This window comes from Thalassophryne amazonica, chromosome 1 (assembly GCF_902500255.1).
Source record: "Thalassophryne amazonica chromosome 1, fThaAma1.1, whole genome shotgun sequence".
NCBI lineage: Eukaryota > Metazoa > Chordata > Actinopteri > Batrachoidiformes > Batrachoididae > Thalassophryne > Thalassophryne amazonica.
In genome coordinates this window covers 18,094,019-18,101,587 of record NC_047103.1, presented here as the reverse complement: position 1 = coordinate 18,101,587, position 7,569 = coordinate 18,094,019, and the positions used below count along the sequence as shown (strand labels likewise).

The following is a 7,569-nucleotide window of genomic DNA, read 5'->3' as shown; positions in this document are numbered from 1 at the left end:
TAATAGTTTTGAGTTTGTAGCATCAACAGCAGATGCTACTATTATTGTGAACACCCCCTTTTCTACTTTTTTTTTACTAATAGCCCAATTTCATAGCCTTAAGAGTGTGCATATCATGAATGCTTGGTCTTGTTGGATTTGTGAGAATCTACTGAATCTACTGGTACCTCGTTTCCCATGTAACAATAAGAAATATACTAAAAACCTGGATTAATCTTTTTAGTCACATAGCACTACTATTATTCTGAACACTACTGTACACGTGTAACAAACGCGGCAGAGATTGTCACTCGTGCATTGGACTGATAGTCATTTGCACAGGTGCAGATAGAAACAAAACACAAAAATTTCCTGTATATTTGTCTTGTCAGCTGTGATGCTAGCATGGCCCAAGCAGAGGGTCACCCCTTTGAGTCTGGTCTGCTTCAGGTTTCTTCCTCAAATCATTGGAGGGAGTTTTTCCTTACCACTGTCACCTGTGTCCTTGCTCTGGGGGTTGGTATGGTTAGACCTTACTTATGTGAAGCACCTTGTGGCAACTTTGTTGTGATTTGGCACTATATAAAATGAAATAAATTGAAATTCAGTGGGAAAAGTGTATAAAAGAAACATACAAACAATTAAAAGCAAAAACAAACTCAACACTACACCATCATCTCCCGCAGATGGACAGATGCCAGATTTCTTATAGTGTTTCTTAAAGCCAGAAACTTGCCATTTGCCAGTTTTGTGTCATGTCTGTGATCTGCTTTTTTTCTACAAAATTAAACAACTGAATGAACATCCCCTGAGGCCAGTGATTCCATAATTTTTGCCAGGGGTTGTATAAATTAAATCTGATCATGTCTGACAAAATGAGGGATTTTATTAGGAACATGATCTGTTATTCAGAAACATATAATTAAAAAAAATTATGAATAATAATGAATTTGATAACATGAATACTGCCCTAGGAAATAATTTCTGTGATTCTTGAGTCAGTCCAGAACATATTTTGGTTCCGGGATCCAGATGAATGTTAGAGATATAGCAGCACTGAACTCAAAATTTTATGAATGGATCTTGATGTAACGTTATGATCTTAGAGATAAATTCTTAGGAAACCAGGCTTGATGCTAAATGCAAGTGAAAGGGGGTATTTTGGTGGTGGGGAATGTGTGTTTTTGGCAGAAGTGTGCACTCTCTGAGTGCCTTCTTGTTTCTTTGTTTTATGGTTAACTTGCAGTACACTTAAGGAATAAGAATAAGATCAGCTTTATTTATTCTGAAGGAAATTATTTTGCCAGAGTACCAAAACAGTGACAGTAAATAGAGAACAATGTTTTTTAAGACATTTGCACAAGATATTCAACAATATTGCACATAACTCTGAGTAACTGAAAAACTCTGAATAACTCTGTTATCTATTGATCCTGCAGAGGGGGGAGGAATTATACAGTCTGATTCCTGCAGGTAGGAAAGACCTCCTGTGGCATTCTGTGGTGCACCTCGGTGGTCTCAGTCTGTGGCTGAAGGTGCTCTGATAGGACATTAGTGTGGCATGCAGGAGGTGGGAGGTGCTGTCCCTGATGCTGAGCAGTTTCCTCAGTATCCTCCTCTCTGACACCTCCACCACACACTCTAGCTCAACTCCCCAGGACAGAGCCAGCTCTACTGATGATCATGTTGAGTCTGTTTGTGTCAGCTGCCTTCAGCCTGCTGCCCCAGCACACTACAGCATAGATGATGCTGAAGACCACGGAGTGGTAAAACATCTGCAACACATTTCTGCAGACGTGGAAAGATCTGAGCCTCCTGAGGAAGAACAGTCGGCTCTGACCTTTCTTATACACAGCATCTGTGTTTACAGTCCAGTCCTGTTTGTTGTCTATGTGAAGCGCCTTGGGGCAACTGTTTGTTGTGATTTGGCGCTATATAAATAAAATTGAATTGAACACCCAGGTACTTGTAGTAGTACACAATATCCACCTCAGTTCCATTGATGGTAACTGGGTTCGAACGGGTCTTAGTGCAGTGGAAAGAGGTCAGAGGTCAGCCATCAGCATGACACAAACACAAGAATGATAATAATCTGTTTCATGCAATTCAACTAAATTCTTAATAACTATAAATTGGCTTCTTTGTGAATCTGTCACACGCAGCACTTTTATGCAATTGTTGACAGAAACGCAGGACGTGTCGTGCAAAGGTGACCTGAAAGGTGACACGAACTTCATTAAACCCGCTACACCCTATAAAAATACATGCTGGAAAACAAACCTGTATGGTACAAAGAAGAAACAAAAAGTTTTTAAAACTATCACACAAACACAAACTGCAGACGGCAGAAAGCCACGGCCTTTGTAATAAAACAAATCGGCGACGACAGATAAGAAGCATCATTTTCTGTTCTTTTCATGAATTCAGCGAAGTGTTTTGCTGAGCATGCAGTTATTCAGCACCTTCCAGGTCCACATTCACACATTTATTTACTCTCTGGTGTGTAGCCAGTGCTGCAAAAGCTCCACTTGCACAACCGCTAACAAGGATTTACTGTACATAAGAACACTCACACAAAGTGAAGAGAAATGAAACCTATCGCTGCACAGCGTGCATTAACAACACAACACATTACAACGCACGCTGCAGAACTTTCAATATATGACAAAATAACTCGCTGAGTGTAATGGATATATTACAATCTTATCAAGTCCGTCTGGATTTAGGATGAAGATCTTTGATTTGCATAAAATAAACTGAAAAATAATCTTACTGGAAGGAAGAACATTATACTTCCAAGGCAGTAGCTGTGCTTCAAGCATCAATATCATCGCAAATTTAAATAAAAAAGAATACATTTTAACTGATTATCCCTTAGAGATGTGGATTAAGACCTTCCAAAACACTATAAAACAGCCAGAAGCACAAACATCATTAGAAACATCGTGTGAGGGTAAAAAGACATAAAATGAATGTTGTGCAGATATTTTATATTCATGTCTTTTTTATATATCTCTATGCCTTTCAGTACTTGCATATTCAAAGGGGTTATATTATGCATCCTTTCAGCAACCTTAAAAAAAAAGGTCACCATTCCTCACATATAAAACTCTGTGTAATCAAATCAGTGTGTCCGCACAGAGCCATACGAGTTCTTTTCACCAGTTATGGATGGTGGGGCATATATGGAAAAAAAACTGTACAAACGGTAAAGGCACTACATTTTGCACAGACATTATTTGATATATAATTTTTAAAAAATGAGGTTTGCCAAGCTTTTTTTTTTTTTTTTTTTTTAATTAGTGGGATGACCTGATGGTGCGACGCCCTGACCATGAGGGAAAGATGAATGCAGCAATGTACAAAGACATCCTGGATGAAAACCTGCTCCAGCACGCTCTTGACCTCAGACTGGGGCGAAGGTTCATCTTTCAGCAGAACAATGACCCTAAGCACACAGCCAAGATATCAAAGAAGTGGCTTCAGAATAACTGTGAATGCACTTGAGTGGGTCAGCCAGAGCCCAGACCTGAATCTGATTGAACATCTCTGGAGAGATCTGAAAATGGCTGTGCACTGACACTCCCCATCCAACCTGATGGAGCTTGAGAGGTGCTGCAAAGAGGAATAGACAAAACTGCCCAAAGATAGGTGCCCCAAGCTTGTGGCATCATATTCAAGAAGACTTGAGGCTGTAATTGCTGCCAAAGGTGCATCAATAAAGTACTGAGCAAAGGGCGTGACTACTTATATACATGTGACTTCTTAGTTTTTTATTTTTAATAAATTTCCAAAGTCTTGATCCAATATCTTGGATCAAGACTAACATACAAGCTTTCTGTGATTTCCTGGACTTGGCCATTAGAAGTGTGTCTGTTTGCAGTGAAACAGTTGAATTTGGAAAGACATTCATTTATGTTTGCAGTGACACGCATGTCTCTGGGCCCTTGGCCTTTTAGATCAAGAGATGCCTGGAAAGCATTTATGGATTCATGAGGTTATAGTGGACAGAGGTGTTTTAATTATGATGCACATTGCACATATAATCTGAAGAGTGTGTGTGGTATGTACATTCTTCCTTTATACCCTCAGTTCTTTTGCTTTTGGCGGTGCCCCCCGTTGTTTGGGGTCACCACAACAGATCCGCACCAAGATTCAGCGGAGGTTTTACACTCTCTGCCCTTCCTGACACAACTCCAGTTCTCTATGGAGAAACCTCAGAACCTACTCCACTTAACATCTGACATCTGACAGGATCAGGTGTCCTCGGAGCAGTGTGGCTGTGGCTACAAATTCAAGTTCATGTGTGGGGTAAAGGAATACCCACAATTTTTATGCATACATATGGCTTATGAATGAGGCCTCAGATCTTAAAAAGAGATGTTTTATGTTTGTAGCCAAAAACATCCCACAGACACAGAGGTGATCTATCTTTAGATAACGCTGAGGCCATACGTTTACATACTGTAGGCTTGGATAAAAATACAGTACTCAAAACCCAGTTTTCTAACTCCTCATAACAGAGCAGTAACTGAGAATGTGTATTTTATTGCCATATAAAGGTATTTGAAAGAAATAACAGGAACAAAATATATTAATTTTGGTTTTTATTAACCAGTTATTTTTTTCAGTGGTACAAAGCTGACTGCATGTTAAACACCATGAACGATTTCTGAAGAATCTTTCAAATGAACAAATTTTAAAGGCTGTTCAGTGACTTGCATATTTAGGAGTTGATGGGGAAAAGCTTTGGTTATATTTATGGACCAGCTTCTAGAATCAGAGTCTGTTGCTCAGTGTCAGGAAAAACTAGAAATGAAACTGACCACTGAAACACGTCTTAAGGATCCTTAAGACATGAGGACTGGACTGGTCTTTACTGTACTACGATGGCAGCCTGAAGGTAAACAAGGGCCATGTGGTCGAGACTTAGGGAATTTCATTACTGTTGGTTGTAGAAGGTGAGCAGTCTTAATGGGTCCAGGACCAACGGTTGGTCGCTGTGCCCTTTGGAACTGATAAGTGTGTGGATGCTTGGTTCCATCATCTCTGTTTGGCATGTTGGATATTTTACTGTTGTTTTTCAGCCGGCCAGTTTTTGTTCAGGGTAGCCGCACGTTTTATGCTGGATGCCTTCCCGTTTCACTCGGAGAAATACACGCAACCCCCCTTCTTTCTAAGAGGTCTCCCATCCAAGTATTAACTAGGACCGACTCTGCTTCTGAGCTTCAATAGGATCAGACTGGCTTTGGACATTTTACTGTTATACTTTATTGATTTTTGTCATTGGTAGTGTGGCCAAAGCAGATGGTCACCCCTCCAAGTCTGGTCTGCTTGAGGTTTCTTCCTCCTATCAAAAAACACCCAAGGGAGTTTTTCCTTTTAGCCTATACGCTGGGGGTTGGTAAGGTTGTGTTGTGATTAGATGCTATCAGTGGTGGGCACAGTTCAGCTAATCCGATACCAGATAATTATCAAAGCTAATGTTTTTGCTAGCGGATTAGCTTTTCAGATAAGTTTTAAAACTATCATCAGACTAATTATCTTCCAATAAATTTAGTTCCGATAACTTTCAGTCCGATAACATTTTTTTTGCTGGTAAAGTGAGCAAAGTTTAACGGTCAAAAACATTTGTAAACCCTAAAATCAAACATTTTAATCCATCTGTTGTGTGTTTGTAGCAGACTGGCTGCCTGTCGCTTGCTGATGATGTCATCATTAAGCGCAAAACGTGATTGGCCTGTCGACACAGAGAGCATTGTGGGTAGTGTAGTTCAGGTTCATTTTAGACGTTACAGTGAGTGAGTCTGCTCAACACACACACACAAAATTTGACTACTTTTAACATTATTTTATTTTATTTCTTTGTGGCTGTAATTTAATTATCTCAGGGTTGCTGCGTGAACTTCACCCACTTGCCTCAATTCGGATAACGGACTTCTTCAAACTTAGTGCACATAATGTCAAATGTGTATGTGTTGCCTTTAATTCTGATGTGTGCCATTATTACGGTAAACAAGTAATAATTGTGGACTAATTGCTGTCTGAGGTAACTGGAGTGTAAATGTAATTTCGCCACTGTGAGATCAATAAAGTATATCTAATCTAATTGGCAAGACTTGGGGGTGAGGAGCTCTCATGGCGCAGCTGTGTACAGAGGGACTTTTCTTCTTCTTCTTCAAAAAAAAGGACACTTTATGTGGATTATTTATTCAGATGAATCCCACTGTAACTAACAGGTAAGAATTTATATTTACTATGTGTCTTTTACTCTGCCAATCAATGCATTAATGGACATATTTCGGTTGTTTAAGCCGCGGGGTTCAAAGCCTGTGAAAAAAGCAGCAGCTTTTTCGTTCATAAATGATGGTGTATCTAATACTGAGATAAACTGTGACTTCTAATAATGTGTTTTACTGCTTTTGAAAGATGATAACAGTGTTTGAGGTTTTTTTTTTTTTTTTTTTAATTCATTCATTTTTCGTGCATTCTTATGTGTTTGTGATAGTTGAATTTACCCAGCAGCGAAAAGTGAAAGTGACAGTGATGCGGTCAGACTGACTGCATCTTGGAAAACCTAAAGAACACAAAAACATATTTCTAAGACCAAGTCCACATGTACATGGGTATTTTTGAAAATGGGTATTTTCGGCCTTTGGTTTAAAAAAAAAAAATAGATATCTCCATCCACATGAAAATGCAAAACGCATTCTGAATGCTGTCAAGACCATGCCGAATACACCTGCTTACACCTGTAAGCAGGTGTATTCTTTTCAATGAAATGTTGACAGAAAAATTGTGGTAGCTGCGCAGTGTGATGCCACTTGCCATTAAAAGTTAAATATTTACAACTTTTCCCACTTGCTGCAGCAACAAGGACAAATTGAGGTTGTTTTATTTATAACGAGGAAAACGGGCAGCGAGAGATGGATTATTTAAGTGCAGAGAGTACTGCCTGTTTCAATCAGATAAACTTCAATAATTTGGGTGATATTACAGAGACTAATTAATCTTGTTAAGATCCTATCATAGACCAGGCTGTGAAATTTTCTTTTCCAGCAGAGACTGTTTTAAACACTTACTGTGTGATGGGTCAGACATAGTAGGCCAGGTGAACTTTGCAGATGTCTGTAGCCTCAGCTGTAAGTTACTGGTGTGACATCATCTGTGACAAAAGGTCCATCAGCAGATATAAATTCAAATTCTTTATGATTTAAGTCAAGGTTGTGATCATGTTTTGCACCTATGAAACAGACAGGCAAAAATAAATGTTCTTTTATAAACCCTGATTTGAGACGGTGACATCTAATGCCAGAGGAGGGGAAGAACAGATGTACTTAGTTCATGCAGCTGGCAAATGTCGCAGCAGGCATGCACACACACCTCTCCTCCATGTTCTGGTCCACAGTCACAAACCAGCCTACACTACCTGGAACCTCACTAGCATCCTATTAAAAAAAAGTGACTGGCTGTGTTCTCTCAAGTGAAAAGCCTATTTCAGTCCCTACTAGCCAAACAGCCTGCAGTGGCTTGATGCTCTGCTGCTTGGTTGCAGATGGAAATAGAAGTCCAGAGGCTTCTATTGTCTGT

The 7,569-nt window shown here is 39.5% G+C and overlaps 1 long non-coding RNA gene across 1 annotated transcript in view; it reads right to left on the bottom strand.

The window, feature by feature from the left end:
- Positions 1 to 472: 472 nt before the first annotated feature.
- Positions 473 to 7,569, bottom strand: part of LOC117506949 — a 28,050-nt gene continuing 20,953 nt past the window's right edge. The window contains exon 3 of the long non-coding RNA XR_004559585.1: positions 473 to 483. This is a non-coding gene — a long non-coding RNA (uncharacterized LOC117506949). The remainder of the gene's footprint in view (positions 484 to 7,569) is intronic.